Source organism: Caloenas nicobarica, chromosome 20 (assembly GCF_036013445.1).
Source record: "Caloenas nicobarica isolate bCalNic1 chromosome 20, bCalNic1.hap1, whole genome shotgun sequence".
Taxonomy (NCBI): Eukaryota; Metazoa; Chordata; class Aves; order Columbiformes; family Columbidae; genus Caloenas; species Caloenas nicobarica.
The window spans coordinates 6622108-6643070 of NC_088264.1; the positions used below are offsets into that span (position 1 = coordinate 6622108).

The window sequence follows — 20963 nt, forward strand, 5'->3', positions numbered from 1 at the left end:
TCATTAATGTTTATAAATATGTAAAGGGTGAGTGTCAGGAGGATGGAGCCAGGCTGTTCTTGGTGACAACCAATGATAAGACAAGGGGCATTGGATACAAACTAGAACACAGGAGGTTCCACTTAAATATGAGAAGAAACTTCTTCCCAGTGAGGGTGCCAGAGCCTGGCCCAGGCTGCCCAGGGAGGTTGTGGAGTCTCCTTCTCTGCAGACATTCCAACCCACCTGGACACCTTCCTGTGTAACCTCATCTGGGTGTTCCTGCTCCGGCGGGGGGTTGGACTGGATGAGCTTTCGAGGTCCCTTCCAGTCCCTAACATTCTGTGATTCTTTGATTCTGTTCTTTCTCCCACAGATGCAGAACTTGGATTTGTAGCCCCAGCTGTAAAAATCTTACAACTCGAAATGCCTCTACTGAGGACCAAAGTGAAGGCTGTCGGAAATTACTGCATCGTGGACCTTTTAGCATTTTTATTTCAGAAGGTATGGGCACTGGTACTCCTGAAAACTCAGCGGAGTACAAAATTACACTGATTTTTGGCTTGTACCTCCCCCAGATAGACATGATGGGTTTCCTAAGGACTGCTTTTTGCACTCTGGATTGATCGATTTACCAATGAGCCAGGGCTGACCCTCTGTTGGGTCTTATTAAATAATACACTGGTTTTATTTATGGATCAGTATGTGAGTGCATTGTTCAATAAACGAGTGGCTTCTCCTAAAATCAGGATACCATTGGCAAACTCTTAAAAATCCAACCCATAAAATAAACAGACTCCAGGAGTTACCTGTGACTCCTGCTACTACACTAACTTCAAGGTAACAAAAAGTCAATAAACCCCCACCAACAAGATCCCCACTGGGATCCAGCAACTGAGACTCTGAAGCAGCAGTAATCAAGAGAAACTAAGTGATTCAGTAAAACATTAAAGTTCCCAGAGGAACCATATTTGGGCTGCCTGGATTTGGTGAGAGAGGCAGCCCTGACTATGTACCAAAGGCAAAATGCAGGCCCTTGAAGAGGCTCCCGTTTGGATGGTGTCTGCAGAGCCACTCTGCTGTCTGACTTGCTCCCTGCCTGTGCTGAGGCCGCGTATCATCCCTGTATCATCCCCAGCTGTCTAGATGCCCAGTCAGAAGGACCCTGAGCAAGTTGAGTACTTTCTCACCCTGCGCTAAGTCATTTCACTGCTCAGGTAGGATTTGGTCCCTGTCGTTCTGTTCTCCTCAGTCTTGTAGATCCCCAAGCTGATGTCTGATAGCACCTTCAGTTTGCAGCGTGCAGTAATTCTAATTTCAATGGGCAGAGCAAACCCTGCCTTTGCCCTAACGTAGCTAAGATCAGTAACTAATTACCTCTTTTTCTGGGCTTTTTCAGCACAGGCAGCTTTGTCTTGTCTCCCCCAACAGACTGCATTGTCTACAGCAAGGAGAGAAATACCACCTCACAAAAGATGACTGAGCACATCATTGCGGTGATTCAAACCAGCCATGCAACAGCCAGGACAGCTGCACATACCAAACAGAAAGGATTTAGGAACCAGTGGGCTACTTTCCATCACTGCCTTCTCAGGTAGACAGATCTACTTACAGTCAGGCTTTTATGGCCTCCATCATCTCAGCATCAGAGCATCTTGTAATAATTACTACATTGAGCTGTTCCACCCCACTGTCAGGTGGGGAAGGAATAGTTAGTTTCATTGCATGTATGGGAACGCCAGAAAGCAGAGTACATTAATCTCATCTTCAGCTGTTTAGTCCAGCTGGTTGTTACAACTGCCTGATAATCAGGGAAGCAAGGCCAGTAGCTCTGCAAGACTTTTCAGTCCATCCAATGCTATGGGACAAATCCAACATTAGGAATATCCTGTCTCTTTCTGCTGATTAGTGATTTGGTCTTAGCTGGGACCATATACGTAATGTTAAATGAGTTGAATCTCACCTTGAGAGAAGAGGGGCCTTAGAGAGTTGTACATGTTAGAGCAGGAAACAAACCCAGCTCTCCTTAGTCACAGCCATGTGCTCATGCCACTGAGCCATTTTCTCTCTTATTTGTGTAAACTTAGGGGATTTGGATTTTCGGCATGATAAACAAGGATTTAACTACTTCCTCCGTCCTCCCAAATAACTTTCCCTGAAATTAACCTGGTGAACAGAGCCCTTGCTCTCTGCAAAGCCTTTCTGCTTGGTGTTGTTTTGTAACTGATCCTCTGCTGAAAAACAAGCAACTCAAAATTTCTGCTACAAACCACCCAAGGGAACCTCTTAACAATAACATTACAAGCAGTCTTATACCCTGCTCCACTGGGTCCTGTGACAGAAGAGTGGACACCCACCCACAGATGGGTTTATAATCCTGGGTGATAAAGAAGTGCTAGGGCAGCTGGCAGCACACAGAGAGTGGCACAGAGCACCTCACACACATCCAGCTGTGCGCTCTGCTTGGCAGATGGGAGTGGACAGAGCAGCATCTGGTATCGGGAGCCAGAAAGAAGCTGTGGCCTCATGCTGGGCATGTGTGAGTTGCAGAGGTCGTGGCAGGAAAGGAGAGGGATGTTTGACATAGAAAGCAGGAGACTTGACAGGCTGGAGTATTTGCATCCTCAAACACCCCATTGTGAGAACGGCTTTCAAATTATGACATTTTAGGAAACAATAATCTTGCGTTTGTGGTTAACACCTTTAAGGCTTAACTGCAGTGTGAAGGTTCGAAAATTGTTCTTTTCAAATGAAAATTCTCACATAACTAGAGAATGCAGAAATGGGTATAACCTGCCTTTGCAGATTGTCCTTCCTTTCTGTTCCATAACGAGTGCACACAAATAGCCTGATGTATCCATAGAAGCACAGTGGCAGAAATCAAAGATCAAGACAAAGGTGACAAGTAAGGAGAAGGAAGGAGCTAGACAGGAGAAAACGAGGGACTGTGCTACTCCTTTTGACTGGGGAATAGCGAGAAACTTGCTGCCTATCTAGGGATACGTGTTGGAACTGTGCCTTCTAAATGTCTTTGCTTTAGGTTAGGCCTAAAAGCACAAAGCAGCTTACAGCACTTTCATTCTTAGGTGCAGTGCAGAGAGGAGCACATGGTAATACCTACTGTAGGGAAAACAAAGGCCCAGAAAATCGTATCACCAAGTAGCCAAATTGGGAATCCCACCTGAATCAATCCTGCCTACGGACAAAGCTGCCACTTCCCTGTGAGCACAACAGGTAAGTTTTTCTCAGTCTAGAGCTAGGTTTTCTCTAGCATGCTGTGTAGCTTTCCTTCACGAGGGAGCTGAGAATGACAGCTAGCAACCAGCCCTCAGCCAGAGCCTCACTGCTGCTAGGGGCAGAGCAGGGCCTGCAAGGAGAGTGTCTTGGTACAGTAGGACAGGAGTTCCAGCCAGGACAGCTGAGGTGAAAATCCTGTGCAGATCCGTATGAGACACCCTTGCAGCTCAAGACATCCATCAGCTAATCCTCCCTTTGGCAAACTCCCCACTTACCCCTTCCATCAACGGAGCTTGGATTACAACGGCTGGTGTCTTAATGAGTGAGACTGAAGGAGGCTCGTTTCTCTAGGACAAAAAAATAAAGTACTTTGCACTGTCAGGATCACCTTGCATTTTAGAAGCAGACATTTAACAAACTGTTACTGATCCTCAGGAGGGAGGCGAGTACTAACCCGGGGAGCTGTGCACACAGATGAGTTGGGGCCGAGAGAAGCTAAGTGCCTTGTCTCATGCTGCAAAGTGATCATGACCTGAACTGGGCACGGGATGTGCATGTCCCACCTTGCAGGTTTTTGAGCAGATTGTGAGGCCAAGGCCCTGGCCATTCACTGTCACTACAGACTAGCGGTTTTCTTTGGCAGAGGAAAGGTGTTAACTCATATTTCCTGGCTGCACTCCAGTGTGGCTGGCTATATTCTTGCTTTCTTAAATTCCTGCTCCACCCAACCAACCAGTTTTGACCGTTTGCTGATTCCCCCAATCTCTTGTTGCTGTTGGTTGTGGAATGGCCCGCTTTCCACCCTGGAGCTCACTGCATTGTGTTGCTCAAACGATCTCTGGTTGTAAGGTTATCTACCATGACATTCCCTGCTCTGAAGAAGCATGTTTGCAAGATGGGTTCCCTCTCCATTCCTTTCCAACCCTTGGAAGTGTGGCTGTCACAAGAAGGATGATGGAGTAGAGTGGTCTCATGCTGTTGCAGAGCTGCTATGCTTAGAGAAACCTTTCCAGTTTCTCAGTTCCTCTCATCGCTGTTTTCCCTGTAACTATCGGAACAAACTGCCCATGCCCCTCTAATCAAAGAAACGTGAAGTCAGCAACAGGCCTCAAATACATTTCCTGGCAACAAGACAGAAGTAAGTCTACTGAGAAGTTTATGCAAAGAGAATATTTCTAGTATATACAGTTCTGTCTTGTTCTCAGATGCCCATACCAAAGCAATTACTGTATGGGAGATGCCGACTGGCTGGAAGAACCTGTTCATTCTGCATCTGTAATGGAGTCTGTGAGGAGCTCAGCTTCCTGGTGTGGAAGAAGGTGTGTGTGAGGAAGGGAGGCTGGGACATGTTTATTTGGGAGGGTAACATTTCTGGGCTGGGAGACTACATTTTAATTTATTTGGTGGTCCGGGAAAATTCGTCACATCACATTCTTCAGCTCCTATTTCCACTGAGGCGATTACATCACCCTGGAGCCTTAGCTAGCTAACAGGGATGCAGCTGTATAAAGCGCACGCTGGCCGTTTCATGATGGCAGTGATGTGGTTTGTCCCTAAGACAAACAAAGTTGCACAGGGGAGGTAGAAGTCTGGGTCCAGCCATGGAAATGCAGATCCAAGGCCAACTCTGAACTTCGAGCCAGCTCACGGATGGTTTTTTCCATGTCTGCTTTTTTTTTACCTCGCCCCTGAGCTCCTCACATCCCATTCAGAGACACACGTGGCCTCTATCTTCATGTAAGCACAATGGCTGCTCTTTCTGGGTTTCCGGGAGAAATGCCCAGGACAAGTACCAGGGCTTTCCAAGTGAACACTCCAATGGTCTGAGAAGCATTTTGGTGGTCTGGAGTCATAGGGGATCTTGGCTTCTTGGCGACACTGTACTTTGCAAAACAAGGATGAGGGAGCAAGGCCTGCAGGAGTTGGGGCAAAGACCTAGACACGGGGTTGTGGCGAAGTGCTGGGAGCCAAGGAAGGTGGAAGAGGAGAGCCATAGAGTGGCGGGCTTCCACAGTGGACAATCAGTGGCTCTCCCACTCACATACTCGCTTTTTGGTGTCATGCCACATGCTAGCGGGAATACAGGAGAAAACTTGGTGTCTGCTGGGTCACAACCCCTTGCTATGGCGTGCCTGGGTTCAGACTCTCGGTATTCAAAGGAACGTTGGGGTATTTAGTCATGGAGTCTCACAGCACCTCTGAGAGGTGTCTGAGTATTTTACCACTGTTTTGCTCACAGCAGTGGTGAAGCAGTGCAGGGGTTCGCCTTTTGCAGCCAGGGAATGTGGCAGCGTCAAAGCTTAAGGAGAAAACGTGGAGCTGCCTGGTGCTCAGCTCACTGTGTTCTCCTCCAGCCCCTGCTGCTTGCTCTGCGGAATGCTGGATCTGCTTCTGAACCCCATGTCTCATGTTTCTAGTCCATCTTTACACCAAAATCTCAATAACAGTTTAAAACTGGCATAATTTGTTTTGATAAAATGCAACTCTGAGCTCTTGCAGGCAGGGATTCTGTTTTCAAAAGCTGAACTGTTCCTCCTGCAACGCAACACAATGCAATGCAGCCATACTCTCCGAGACTTAATAAATCCATGTGTGCCCTTTAAGAGAAGAAATCAGGAGGATTTTTTAGACATTTTTAGGCAAAGGTTCTTTTTTTTCCCCCCTTTTTTCTTTTTCATGCAGCCTCCTTGGTAACCAGTTAAAACAAATTCCTCCAGACTGTAAACTAGAGATAATGGAGTTCGCCTTTAATCTCAGTCCGCTACAGATCAAGTTACCTCTTAGAAATTACTTATCCTGGCCAAGCAAATGAATTGGAATTGATGTTCTTAATTGTTTTCTAAATTGCTGTTCCCCACTCCCTTCCTCCCCTTCTCTCCACACAGCTGTTTTGCATCAGAGTCTAGTCTAATGGGTACTGTCACTCACACGAGGGGGTGAAGTCATGTGGTCATAAAAGAGAAAGATTGGGGGAACAGAGGGAAATACCACCCAGTGCATTATCTGGCTGTGACACACACAAATTGAATAGAAATAATTCCTCCTAGGGGGAGAGTCCCAACAATGGACACAGTTCTGTCTTGGGCTAGAAAAATGTAGAGACTCACTCTGTTCTCTGATACTCATTTCTCTCTCACAGAGAAAGAAGATGATTAAAGTGCTAGTTTGGGACACAGGAAACCTGAGTTGAAACTGCTGACTCTGCAGCAACCTCCTTTTGTCTGGTTTTGTGCAAGATGCTTTGTTTATGTCTTAGTGGCTGCTTTTGTAATACATAAATAATACAATTCTCTTCCTTTTTCCTCAAGGCAAAAATGGTCTTTCATTAGCTGTATCTTACAAAACAGTGTAACCTGCTCTCCATCTCCAAAAAGTGCATCCCTCCTCCCTGTGTTTACATGTATTAGTCTCCAGCTCACTTGGAACTTGCATTGCAAAGCCTTTGGGCTCTGGGAGCATCAGGCCAGGACTTAACACGAGAATTCCATCCCGCCACGTCCTATAAAGTGGGGGAACCATCTCCTGCAGATGTTTTGCTCATATAAAAATCATTCCTACGTGTGAAATGTATGCAAATGATTTCACCAATGTGTCTTGCCACTATGTTGCCTTCCAACTTATAAATGACCAATAATCCCAGTTTTGCTGCCAGCACTTTTCTAGAACTCAGCTGTTCCTTTCAGACTTCGTACTTCCATGGACTGGCAATTGTTTTCTGCTCTCCATCCATTCAGAGTAGAACCCGAAAGAGCAGAGGTTATCCTCTTCTTAACCTCTCTCAGAAGGTCTTTCTTGACGAACAACAGTCTATCGCTTACTCTTGTTAGTTTTCTGAGAAGGACCAGGGAAACAGAGAATTTGCGGCCAATGTAAAATCCTGAAGCGTCTGCTGGAAAAGCAGCAGACTCTTGGATACCCGTTGGTAATATCTGAGAACACTGTGTAGAATAAGTCCAAGAAAAAATGGCAGGGAAGAATGAATTTTATACAAAATTAGTTTTAAAATCATGTTAATTGCTGGCAGCGGTGAGGAAAGATGACTATCGTAAGTGTGGAGACTTTTCCCCTCCTTTTCAGTAAGGACAACATGGATTGCATGGGCTCACTGCAGAACTGCATGCAGCTATCAGGTACCAAATCATTGTTGGCACAAGCGAAGTCATGTGCATTTATTCTGCAAATGCTCGCCTGCAGGAGCTGCACATTTAGCATTCTTCATAACTGGAAAGAGACTCTAACACTGGCTGGCCTGTCCTCACAGACGCGGCCACTCTGTTTAAGCAGCCGTGTTTCTTACAAAGTGTCATGCAAAATAGTTGTGATGATTCATCGTAACATGACAGTGCAAATCCTCTTACCTCCCTGGAGAGAGGAGAAGGAAAAGAAAATCTACCTGTGACAAACCTTACATGACTGGGGGGTGACCTGATGTCGTTACAAAGAAAATGGTGTGAGAATCCAGAGGCGATGCATTTTACTTTGCTTTGCTCTTCTGCAATTAGTTGTCTCTGCAACAGGTAGGGCCAAGGGCTGCTCACTGTCCTGGGAGGAAGAAAATCCAGAGTGCAGGTGTTTGGTGTTGTGAGGTTTTCAAAAGCAGGAGTGTGAGTTAGGAGCACAACTTATAAGTCATGTGAATCAGGTACACCTAATTGTCTAAATCTGGGATTCATTCAGCTGTCTAATAGTCTAAGTGCCCAGTTCAAAGCTAGTTTTCGGAGATCTCTCAGGACTTAGGGTAGCAAGACTGATACACCCTGCCCATCGCAGGCACTATGCTAGAAGGCTAGTTGCCTCTATCAGCAATCACAGGTTCTGTCAAACTGATCCAAACCAGCAGACATTTAGCATTTAAAGTTACTAACTACGACTGTGGCTCACAGGAGAATGACCTCTAGGGAGGGATGGGTACAGAAAGGCGTAGGTGGGCAGTAGCGTCCTTCTTTGCCTGCACCTGCGGGCACTGTTTTTCAGTCTGGGAGGGAAAGCAGGCAAAAAGGTGATTACAGCAATGCTCAGGAAGGAACCCTGACCCTCTCATCACAGCTTCCTTTTGTCACAGGAGGATTTTTCTAGCTGTCAGAGCTATAAGCTGAGCTCCTGCTCTTTTTACTTCTTACCACAGTAGGGAAGAATCTGCAACCAGCATTTTGCTGAAGAGGTGCCAGGAAGAAGAGAACCCATCGTGCTTTTTCTGTAGCCGTGTGTGCTATAAGGAGGAAGGAGAAAAAACTCATTTATGTCAATGAAGCAAACGGATGTGACCCTTAGATGGTGCTACCCTTGCTGACATTAGGTACTTGATGACTCCTTGAATAGCCCTATTCAAATCAGTGTAACAGCTCTTGGAGCGAGGTTGTGCTCAGTGTTAATGAAGATGTCAGAATCTGGCCCACGGGGAATAAATGTGTTGAGCAAGAAGAGGCTCTTTTATAACCTCTTTCCTAGAACATGTTTGGGGGCCTACATTCGCAGCTGGTTCCTATCTCAAAGCCAGGCCAAACCAAGCCCCCCTTGCCAGAAGATGCAAGCATGCCTGGACTTTTGGAAGTTCAGCTCCAGATCCAAACATTAGGCCTGATCCCAAGTCGATAGACTGACCTAAACAGATATTTTGCCCAAGCCTCCGTGACTTGGGCCCATCCTGACACAGAGCAATACACTGTACACCAATACTACTGGTGTGTCTGCGCTCATTTCTCTGAGAAAATGATCCCTTTTGGTTTTTTTCCTCTTGTGTCTTTTGATTGTTGGGTTTGTTTCTTACGGAAGGGATTGGTCTCAGGGAGGCATAAACTCCCTTCTTTTCCATCCCTGATTGAGTATCAAACTCCTCCACTGAGATTTCTCCATGGAGACATTGGGTTTTCCTGGCAGGCAGGGTTGCAAACTACTCAGCGGAATGTCTATAGCTCTGCAACTCCGGAGGAGCCAGGAGGCTGGGCATCTCAGCCAAGGGAAATACTGCTGTCGTCCCAAGAACACTTTCATGGAGACTGAGGTGCATACTGGATTAGAGGCGGCTAAACTGAGCTCTTGAGGTTTTTTGTTGGTTTCCTTTTTCCCCTTGAAAATCTAAAGCACAGGGAAGAGAAATCCACAGACGAGAAATCTGGGGATCCTTGTGAATGTTGCAAAATGTGGCTTGCTAATGGATCTTTTTACTTCTGGTACTTCTGGCTTGTTCGACACATGCGCGCACATACACACACACATAGAATAACTTGGCGAGCTCGTGTTTTCGTGGCACAGCACCAGGAAATGGGAGTTCCCCTCCCAACAGAGAAGATCAGGGCAATGAGGCAAAGGTGGGGAATCAGACCCAGCCTGAGTCTCAGTGGAGCGCTGGCCCGGACAACTCTTACACAAATAATCTCCAGGAGCTCTGAACCCGTGTTTCATTGTGGACACAGACAGTGCTGTAGAAAAAACAGACTGAAATTGCTTCTCTTTCATGGCATCTGTAGTGTAAAAACGGTTTTCGTCCAAGACATTTGTGGTCGGAAAATCCTGACACCTCATAAATTATCTTAGAGGCGCAACAAAGCTTCAAAAAGATGAAACTCAATGCTGAGGTCAGCAGGAATTTTTTTTGCATCTTCTGCAGTGGAGGAGCATTTTCAGTCTCAGGAAAACCACCACAAAAAGAGGCAGCAAGAAGCGAGAATATTTCTTGGCATGAGAGCCTCAGTGCTCAGGGGAGTAAGGCGTCTTCTGTTATTTATTTTCGGCCACCTCTGTGTTCACACATCATCAGAACATGATCCAAGCGACCAGAGGCAGCCTGATAGCAGGGTGGCTGCTGCAGTTAGGTGGCACTTCCAGGTCCACCAAACACTCAGGCTAATTACCCTCACATAGTGCTGGGGGCAGCATGGGTTGGGCACCTTCCAAGATTGGTCTGACAATACTTTATGGGTGATGTGGGTGCGCGATAGGGGTGAAGTACTGCAAAACCACAGCAGGCTTCAGTGTGAGTTTGCAGAGAGCACAGAATGGTCTTGCAAGGAACGGTTTATGGTCTCTATCAGCTCATACCCACAAGCAGTCAGCTGGCATTTTTTAAAGCTCTTCTCCTGTTCCTCTTGACTACAAATGCAAACCCACTGCTGGAGCTCTGGCTGCTCTGCCGCATGAGGCTAAGCAGGCTGCTTTATCCCTCACACCTTCCCATAAATATAGCTAGTTTGAATGAGGACAACTGCCTGGCAGTTTCCCTTGTTCTCTTCTCGGATATTTCTTCTTTGTTGTAGAGCATTTCCTTCCAGACAAGGACAAGGTAGAGAAAGAGGGCCCTGAGGGGAATGTCACACACATCCCTTTTTGACGTAAGAACACCTGCAGGTTCTTAAGTTACCACGCGTGGGTATTCGGGTGGCAACCAACTGTCCTATGCAGCATATTAAACCAAATTTTGGTTAAAACAGGGAAATGGAGGTGGTGCTTGAAAAGAGAACAGACACCTAGTGTCCATGATGACCTGTGGTTCCACTGTTGTGTGGCAAGAAGGACCTAGCCAACGCCAGTTAGTTCAGGAAGGAAGGGCTTGCTTTTTTTTTTTATTTTTTGCAGGGTGCGAAGTGGAAGAGCTATTTCTGAGAAGGCAGAGACTTTTGTCTCTGTCAAGAAGAAATCATCTCTCCCGTAGCAGGCCCTGTTGCTGCTCTGACCAGCCTGCTGCCGTCCTGCTCCATGCCCGGCCTTGCCCTGCAGCGCTCGGGGCAGGACACGCGGTGTGCTGGAGTTGTGGCTGCAGCCTGGGGAGGGCTGCCTGGGACAGACAGTGCCCAGGAGGTGACAGGCAGCCGTGCTGCAGGCCCCCAGCACCAGGGGGACGCTGCCCACGTAAAGCCAGTTTTGCATGTGGGGACAATCTCCCCGGGACAGACAGTGGGGTTTAGGGTGGTTATTTATCTCCTTTATTGAGTGATTATCAAAATGGCTCCATTTTAACCTGTAGTGTTGCTTGTTGCTTGTGTCTTCTTTTGAGGAGTGAAGTTACAGGGTAAGACGTGAACTGTTTTCCATTTCTGTGGGTGGACAAAACTTTCAGTTTTAAAACGTCTCTCCATATGTTCAGCCCTCTGAGTCCCTAGCAGGATCTGACCTCCCTGCCCACTTAGTAAATCAATGGTTTCTAAGGCATGTAGAACTGGTTTTATGGCAGCAAGATGCATTTCACTAGATTTATGTTATTAAACTGGAGGGGGGGAAGCCTCCTTTTATTTGGGGCAGTCCTTGAGTTTTACAGGCTTGTTTGAGTAAGTAATTATTTTGGTAATGCTGGGGCCTCCTTTATTGAATCGTAAATGCATCCTGAACAGCTCTCAGAATAACAAGCAGACTTTTCCCTGAAAGTCTACGGATTGCGCTGATTAGCAAATCTGAACATTAGTAGTTTGCTCTCCGATTAGCTTTGCTGCTGAGGGCTGCCTTGGTTCACTTCTCTGGGACTACTCACAAGATGAAGCATGTATGTAAATGTTTGCAGGATTAGTGCCACAAAGGGGAAAAGAAAACAACCCAAAGCCGTTTCTTTGGAAACATCCTCTCTGACCATGTTAGGAAAAAGGATCAGATAATTGGGATCTTTATGATGCTTATTATAAAAAATGTTCTGGAACTAGTTCAAGCACCAATCAGAAACCACATTGTTCCACTAAATCACTTTCAGATGCCATTTCAGATACAGAATACAATTACTCCTAGTTTAAAAATATAAATGTTCCCTTCATAAAACACACACACAAAACTATTTTAATTTCTTTTATTTTTATCTGTCTTGGCTGGGGTTCAGGCCTTTCACAGATTTTGTACCATTTCTTCCTGCCAGGCGTTGTGCAGAGCCCACCGTACAGTGCTGAAGAGCTCTGTGACATGGACATTAGGACTTTGCATACAAAAGAGCTCTTGCACAAGCCTTTGGGGCTGGAGGCCCAGGCTTGGATGTGGATGTGTTCAAGAAATCAACTAAAAGCAAAACCTGGAACAAAGATTCTGCCCAAATCTTGCATTAAAAACTCACCCGAGATGCCTGGAGGGGTTCCTGGCCTGTCGTTTTTTTTATTATTGGATAGCTACGGCTTTTGTGAAGCAAACTCCCTTCCCTGCGTGGTGGCTGCCGCCCACGTGTTCTCCCTGTTGTTCGGGGAGCGTGGAGGCCATCTGCGATGAGCTCAAACTGCGGGTCTGGCCGTGTTTGTCATCGGGGGACCCGCTCGCCGTCCGTGCCGTTTGTGTGCGAGCACATGCTGAGGCGCAGGCAAACGGGGAGGTGTGAAAAAGCTGGAGGGGTAAAAAGCTGGTATGCTGTGGGCTGGAGGGGCTGGGCACCCCATGGTCGCCTGGGATGGGCACAGCGTGAACCCACTGCCCCAACACAGCCCCTGTTTAGGACATTTAGTGTTGGCAAACACACGCAATCTCCTTCCTCCTGAGTCGACACACAGACAGTCACCTCTGGAGGGGTTCTCAGCCTCGCTGTGAGGTGTGACTCATTTCCTAGGAGGGAGCATGTCTGCAGAGAGGTATGGAGGAAGCCAAGTAACTCAATAGCTAACCCCAGGGCTTTGGTAGGCTGCAAACTGGTTGGAAAGGGTCCCAGTCTGCCCAGTGACAGCCCTGGGGCAAGCTCCTGAGCTTCGTCCTTTCATGGTGTAGCTGCTGGCCTGTGTAGGGGACTTTTACCTCGTCAGAGCACCATGCTGCCTCCGGGTTGGGACTGTCTGAGACATTTCTAGTGGAAAGCTTTCCTCGTTGTCAGGAAATCATCCTTCGTCATTGCTGAAATCCTTCTCGAGGGTGGGTCTGTTTTGGTGAGCCCAGCGCCAGCCGCATGTCTGCGGCAGCGCAGCCTGCTCTCCTGCCAGCCGGCTGCCTTGTTTTCCAGGGCTTGGGGCCCCTGTGCTGCATTCAGTCCTGCTGTGGGACGAGAAGCCCACAGACACCTGGAGTGTTGCCCCAGAATCCAGACAAACCCCCCAGAGATGCCAGACCCCCAACAACCTGGCAAGAAGCCCTGGGAACCTGGGATCAAAACAGGGATAACAAGGCTTAGCTTTCCACCCCAAGGCTAGGGACGCATGAGGATGCTGCCATCTTTCAGATACTCCACAGGCCGTCCTATTTTTTTTCTTTTTCTGGGGCGAGCAGAGGGATTTCTCAGCATCAGGGCAACACAAGAATCCCGAGGGTTGCATTTTGGAAAAATTTATATGGAAACATTTCCATGCTTTCCAAAACAAAAGATGCTAAGGGGTTTGTTACTAAGGGAAAATTCCTCCACTAGTTTTGCAAAGACTGAGATTTCTTAGTTTCCTTAGTGCTGCTCGTGGCTTCTGCAGGAGGTCTTTAGTCCCAACATTGAGAGGAATGGCCTTTGAACTCAGTGGCAGCTTAAATACAATGTGTGAAATCCTGGCCCCAAGGAAAGCAGTGGTCTCCCAATGATCTGCACCAGTAAGTTAGATCAGGAACTGGGGCTTGGTGGCGTTAGCTGACATGGCTTGGGCCTCGTGGTAGAGTAAGTGATCTGCTCTGAACCAAACTCTTGGCTGGGATGACCAAAGACCACTTTGCTTCTGTGTCTCCGGTAGCTGGGAAGCAAACTTTGAATGGGGAGCAAAGCCTTTTCTGATGAATGGATGTTTAGGCTGACGTGCGAGTTGAAGAAACATTTTCTAGCAGTCTGAAATAAATCCGAGAGGGGGTTTTCAGAAGCACATACTGTTCTTACCGCCAGTAGCTGGTTTTGTGGTGGGAACAGAGTCAGGCTGCTGCAAGGTGACTGTGGGAATTCAGTCCTTGATGCTCCGGATTTTCAGTGTTTCTGGCCAGAAGACTGGAGCTCTTGCCGAGATGTGTTTGCCTCTGTGATGTTTCGTTGTTACAGTAGTGACATAGAGCCTCGTTTGAAGGCCAGGACCCCCCTGTACCTTATTGCATTCCTAAAGAACATCCCAGAGATTTTTGATCTGACTGGGCAATACCCTACCCAAGTCAGGAACAGCTCACAATCCTCTTCAGTTAGTATTTTTTAGTTTTTACATATTAGTATCGTTAATCACTTTGTTTTTCAGCAAGATGGTTGTGGCCTTCACTGCAACGTGCTGATTTCTGTTTAAAAGAGAGGTAGTTGCTGACAAATGTTTCAGATCCCTTGTGATGTGCTTCTTACCTCAGGGATGCCAGTTTGCTCTGCAGACAGGAAGCGTTTTTCACTGATGTGATGGGGAAACGTTACAGACCCTGATGTTGCTAACTAGAGATGCGTTTTCAGGTTTGGGGCTATTCATGAGGCACTAGTAGTGTATGGTTTTTCAAACCTCTCAGGTTTTCCAAGCTTATATTCCTAGTCCTTCTGGTTACAGAAAAAATTCTAGCACAATGAGAAAACTGCACCTGAAAGCCTAACAAAACCTAGAAAACCAGTAGAAATGTGTCATGCTTCTTGTTCTTTTCTCTCTTTTTCTTTCTCCTCTTCCTTTTCGCGCCTGCCTCCTGTTTCAATACTGAGGTTTGGCAGCATAGAAAACTGCAATGGGAAGAGAGCCAAGATTGTTTGTGCAGATGGGTTTAAGCTGTGGTATCAAAGGTGCAGCTCCAGCCTCGGATCAGCAGAATTCCATTTCTGTTCGCACTGATGGTTGGGCTTGAGCTCTTCTGCACGACAAAGAAACCTTAATTCACCTACGTGGAGGTGTGGAAAGCCAAGTGTCAGTAGTTGTTAGCAGCAGCAGGACAAGTGCTGTGTTTCTAGGTATGTGCCTCTTCTGGGGCTCACTCCTCATTCCACGGTAACGTTGGAAATGCCAGAGGAAGCAGAAGCAGCAGGAGTGGAGGTAAATGGGCTCCGAATGGTGCCAGAATGCCACGGGTGAGTTTCCTTGCAAGCCGCCCATGGGGAGGGCCCGTCAGCATGCACCAGCAGAGCCATATTTCATTTGCACATAAGAACCTGGGATTGTCCTGGGAGACTGCATAAGAAATGAGGCTCCATGGTCCGTGCGAAACCAATAACAAATACCGCGTTCCCTCCTACCAAGAGAGCCGAGCGCAGGGGGTGCCTGCAGCAGGGGAAAGCTGCGACAAGCGCAGAACAGCAAGGATGTTTGTTAGTTCTTCGTTGTATCTCTTACCAAGCATAACTAACCTCACCGCCATCAATAGGGATTGTGACCATGGAATGAACCCAGCTCCAGGACCTACTGGACATTTTTCATCAGGAGATTTTTAAACAAGACATTTTTTGTGGAAACATTAAAAAGTACCTGTTTTGAGTATTTTTCTGAAGAAAAGCAGAGAAAACCTAGTCTTTCCCAAAATGAAACATTTTTGTAATGTGAGAAAGTTCTGTTTCCACAGTTTTTGAGTGTTCTGGAATTTCATATTTTCCAATATGAAATGTATTTGGTTATATTTTTTGGAAGTTTCAGAAAATCAGTGTCAAAGTGAAACGCATGTGCTCATATATCTATCAATAAAGTTTGACTATAAGAAGTTTATTTTCAAAATATTACCTTATCACTAATATAAAATGTTTTTACCCACTCTGGAAGAGCAAAGGCATTCAAAAGCTGGGGAAAAGCTCAGGAGATGGGGCATTAGAACGAAGAGGAAGGCAGGCGGCAGTGAAGAGAAACAGAGGAGAAGGCTTTAGCAAGGAAGCAGAGGGCATTCAGTGCAGAACCACCAAGGTTAAAAATGGAGAGAACAAAACTGTAGGCTCAGAAAACCTAAGGATCTTTGTTCCCGTGTGCTGCTGGGAGCCTGGAGGATCATCCAGAACAGGGGCAGAGCCGAGCCTGCAGCACAGCGACTTCTCCACCGCCAAATACCAAAGCGGGGCTGACAAAGGAGAAGGATGAAGATGATGCGCTTTACTCCCAGCACCTCTCCGTCACTGGCAGGCAAACCTGTCCCCAAGGGCGAATTCTGCAAAGCCAGCTGCAGCCACCCCCCTCTGCAAAACACGCACACAGCCTGGGGTTTCAGAGGCTTGCAGGGGCCTTGAAAACCACCTCTTGGGTGTGCTCCAATCTTGAGTAAACACTTCAAGGACACCACTGAGGTCCCCTGCCTCTCAGGCAGCATGAGCCAAAGTGATAAAAATTGAAATAAAACCCCCAAAACAAAGACAAAGGGAAGAGGGAGAAAATGCTGTGGGGCCCAAAGGGCTGAGGATGTGGGTACTGCTGGGCTTAATTGTCTTCTTCCTTGCTCTGCGAGGAGGAATGTTGCTGGGACAGTGTTGCTGTCTTTTGGATTGTTACTGGTTGGGGGTTTTTTTAGTATTTTTTTCTTCCCCCAAAGCAAACAGACACGTGACGTAAAGCAAATGGAATTGCGGTTCTGAAGCCGGGAAAGCCGGAGATGATCCCAGGCTGCAAAATCCAGCTCTGGGGTTTGAAGTCACTGCGCAGCAGAAGGCCGTGGAGGCCTTCAGCTGGCCTAGGTCTGCTGTGGGGAAGAGGGGCGAGCGGCCAACTTCAGAGTCAGGTTCAGGTTTGGATTCTGAAACAAACCTCCCTCTCTGAAAGTTCAGGGTCGTTCCCAGAGGCTCAGGAGGGAAGAGTCGATTCCAGCCCTTCTCCTCTAACAGGTCTTGGACTTACTGTAACAATTCATCTGGGCTCCTAATGAGGAAAGCCATCTTCTTTGTGATGACAGTTAAATATGTGCCCAGGCCCATTCCTCAATCAAAGGTTTACATTATGCTGGGTTTAAATTATTTCTGTGCTGTGGTGCACCCTGATCTCACAAACCTTGCAGGCTATTCTGGTTTGGAACATGTGGAGGACTTCTAAAGACTGTTGAATTAAAGCAGGTAGATGTCTTCTTACAACCTGCGACCTTGTTTCCATTGTCAGCCTTGAATCCACACCGTTGACTTGTTCTACAGGGATGTGAGGGGCTGGAAACACCTGGGAATGACACATGAAACAAAAGCCTCAAGCTCCAATAATCACTGCAAATCTGTAATTGCTCCTTTGTTTGAAACTGGACTTCTCCCCAAACTCAGGAGTTGACTGGACTGCCCATCGCATGATTAGAAAGGAAGCAGTTATGATTTGATCGGTATTTCAAGCAAATCAGAGTGGTCGATTGCAAATGTGTTCACATTGGGGGTTAGCCACGAAAGAGATTGCTTTGAGCTCCGAAGCCAGGAGAAAGCGTTACAAGTCAATCACGCATCCTCATCCTCACAACCTCCACAGGCACAAAGCTGAAGGGCAGTTCAAGGAGATAGAGCTGGTACCCACAAATTAACCCCGGAGTCTGTGATTGACTCTGGTCGGTGAAAGAGGAGTAAAGAGAGAGCAGTTACTGGGTAGGAAATAGGGTCCATGAAGCATGCGGGGATTTCAGACACTGGGATTTTTTGCAACATTTATTGGAACAGACAGGCTAAGGGCGCTGAGGGATGAAGGATCCCAAATCAAACAGCCTAATTGGTCTCAAATGGAGTGACTGAGGAACTCTCTCTATTCCAAAATGGGTCAAATTGCATTTCAGAAGGAGATCTCTGAAATTTGAGTGGGAGGCCTGGACAGAAAAACGAATGGATGAACTCATAATTGACATGGATTCCATTATGGCTAATACCTGTGTCAGGGCTGCCACCGAATATGGCCTGCAAATCCAGTCTGGGGGAATTCCCTTCAGAGACATGACCCAGGTGAAACAGACTGTTTGCCGTGAGCCTGTGAGGAACTGAGACTTTAATTGCAAACATATGGCTGGGTAACTTTCCAGCAAGCGAAAACTGGGCAATTGATAGAGACCTGCTCTGAAACAGATGATCCAGAAGGGCTTTCACTATCTCCAGTCCTCATAGTGGGTTTCTGTGCTGCTCTCGTGTCACTTTATGCTGAACAAAAACTGTTAAAGAAAGGAAACATGATGTCAAAATATAACGTTCGCACAGAGAGCTGAGTGATTTTAGGAAGAATGAGGGTGAAATTTAGTTCCCTGTGACTGACGTGGTTCCCTCTTTGTGTCTTCTAAAAGGCAGTGGTCTGATCTTCAGCTTGCTCCTGTCCTGGAGAAGGCGTAAGGCGGCTTGTGTCGTGAACAGTTCTTGCCTGGGGTCAGTTCCAATCTGAGAAGGTGGTCTGAAGGACTAGATCGTCACCCACTTGTGGTGGGGACCAGTGTGGCTGCTTAAATTGCCCGTCCTGGTGTTCAGCAGGCAGGGTAAGCGCACCGCTTGCACTTCAGGGCCTTGGGAATGCAGACTGTGGGTGTCATCTTGGCTGTTTTTTTCTCTTCTGACTGTCCTGAAGGTTTTCCGTGCTTGGCAGAATACCTTTAATACTAGGAAGTCCATGTGTGTTTGTGCTTTCCTCTGGGACCTGGAAGAATGTCCTTGTGTATAATGAGAGGTGCAGAACTGTTGTCCTGGGTGACGGGGAAAGAGTGAAGGGGAACGTGGGCTGGCATTGATCAGAACAACAGAAGGGATCAGCACAAGGGAGTTTTCTTTTCTGAAAGTGTTTTTGTTTGTCAGGTGACCTTGACAGGACAAGAACTTAATGAGACAAGAGCTAACTTGTAGCTAGGTAGGAAAATAGCTGAGTCGGTCAAGTTTTGTTAAGTTTCGTGGCATCTTCTCAGTCCTGGATTGGGAGAAGGAGCTCCTTGGTGGTGTAGATGGCCAGTCCACAGGGAACTTGGGTTTTTTAAGTGCTGGAGTCATTTGACTCTTGAGTGTTGGAGGCTCAAGTTTTGGAGCTAATTGAGCAAGGCCTGTACTTGCTGTGTAGAAGGGATTTCTGCTTCCTTGAGCAGGCATCCATGTAAGGTGAGCAGCACATCAAATGTTAGCTGGGAGATTGGCTTTTGGAAGAGAACCAGAGATGAGTTTGAACAGATACGGCAGCCTGTGAGTGCTGGTTTTGTGTCCATAACTACTCCTCCATGTGACCTAAATATTAAGGTTTGAAAAGGCAAAGATTGTAAGTAACTTGCAGCCTAATTACAGCTTTTGATGATGTTCAGCAGTTCACACAGGCCAAAGCACCAATTTTGGTCAGGATAATTTTTTTTAAGAGCGGTGTCTGGGATGTCTGTGGCAAAGGCTCTGGTTATGCCGAATAGTCTTGAGAATGAAACCAAGACAAGTTGGGTCTGCAAAAACTGAGGCATTTAACAGTAAATATTCCCTAAACTGGTGACCACATGTCTGAAAAGGAAGATTTATGCAAAATGGGAAGGGAAGTTTCGTAACAGCATTCTGTAATAAAATAACAACAGTGACGTAGGCACACATGTACACACGCACTCCTTCCAGATAAGATCAAACATCCAACACTCCAGAGATGAAACACTTTTCTATTTATTTTTCTCCTTCTGACTATGAAATATAATTCTTCTAGGACGGACAGTTCCAGGCAGAAATGCTGTAAAGAATTCTTTCAGCCACTGCGGGGGGTGAGCTCTCTCCTTTGCCTGTACCAGTGTGTGTACCCCAGGCCTTTCCTGCCCATAACTTTTTGCATATCCCAATCCTCCTGCCCCTCAGGTCCTGATCTCTTTGCTCTATGCGTCCTTTTCCAGGACACTGGAATGCATCTCCACTTAGATGTTCTGTTGTCCGCGATTTTAGCAAATAACACAGAGGCAGGGATTGGAGAGGAGCCATTGGAGCAGTGGTGGGATCTGTTGGAAGGGAGGAAATGCAGGAAAGAGAGCAAAAAGAAGGTAACAAGATAGAAGGGGAAGGGAGGAGATGAGAAAAGGGGAAGGTAGAGAAGAGAGAGAAGGGATAAAAAAGCAAGGATGCCAAAGAATCACAAATTACTCCTCTGAGCCACATTATATACTGCATAATTTATAGTCAATTGAAATATTGTTAATCTATAAAGGCTGTATTGTTCTCTTTTTCTCTTGGCCAACTACTGCTGACATAGGCAGGAACTCTGCTCTGGGCTGAAGAAGTGGAGAGCCTAGCAGCAAGCCTGGCGCCCAGACTGGAGCTAGGAGTGGGATTTGGCTTCTGCTACAGAAAGACGTTGAGGACTTAGACTTAGAGGAACCCAGGGAATGTGAGGCTGCTGGGCAAGCTTCAGATAGGAGCTTGTGGTCAGTGTTTCTTCTACAAAAGCTAGCAAAAATACATCTCTAAGTCTCTCCCAGGAAGATGTCAGAGCTCTCCTGCAGAGTTAACGTGCCCAACACAGAGACCAGCTTAGTCATTGTAGGATGAGGCGTAGGGGTTTAAGTCCTACTAGGAGTTCATATATCCTGCAAGCTTACTAAAGGAGGTGCTGCTTACTCCATGATGTGTATAAATGTGTGTATAAGCTTATGCAGCTATCTGTTTTCTCCCAGTAATTCAGTAATTCTGCCTTTGGCTTCGCAGACTCCAGGATCCTGGCCAGCTGGAGCCAGAGAGGCTGCCAAGTCCATCAGGTTGATGGAGCCAGCCGGCTGCTCCACCTGACTGTCTGGAAGCATTCTTTTGCTCTCTTGGGAGGTTCCCAGCACGTCTCCATTTCCTCTGAAAAAAGGTTCACCCATGACTGCCAGCATCTATGTCAGGTCTTCTTTCCATGGGTGCTGTAGCTGCAAAACCCAGAGACCCATGGCCCTTCTTAGCACTGTTTTAGCCATCTCGCAGCTGCACAAGCCCTGAAAATTTCCAAAATGTTGCTAATGAGGCAGAAGAAAAGACACAGGCTCTTGGCTAGTGCTCTAGCTGCTTTATAGGGATAGAGGGGATGATCTCAAGAATTCTTTATATCTCA

The 20963-nt window shown here is 46.8% G+C and overlaps 1 protein-coding gene across 1 annotated transcript in view; it reads left to right on the top strand.

Moving 5' to 3' along the window:
• Positions 1-20963, top strand: part of NTMT2 (N-terminal Xaa-Pro-Lys N-methyltransferase 2) — a 60733-nt gene that overhangs the window by 38495 nt on the left and 1275 nt on the right. Inside the window, exons 6-8 of the transcript XR_010607320.1 lie at positions 356-483; positions 1379-1573; positions 3066-3213. The gene's annotated coding sequence lies outside the window, so the exon portion shown is untranslated. The remainder of the gene's footprint in view (positions 1-355; positions 484-1378; positions 1574-3065; positions 3214-20963) is intronic.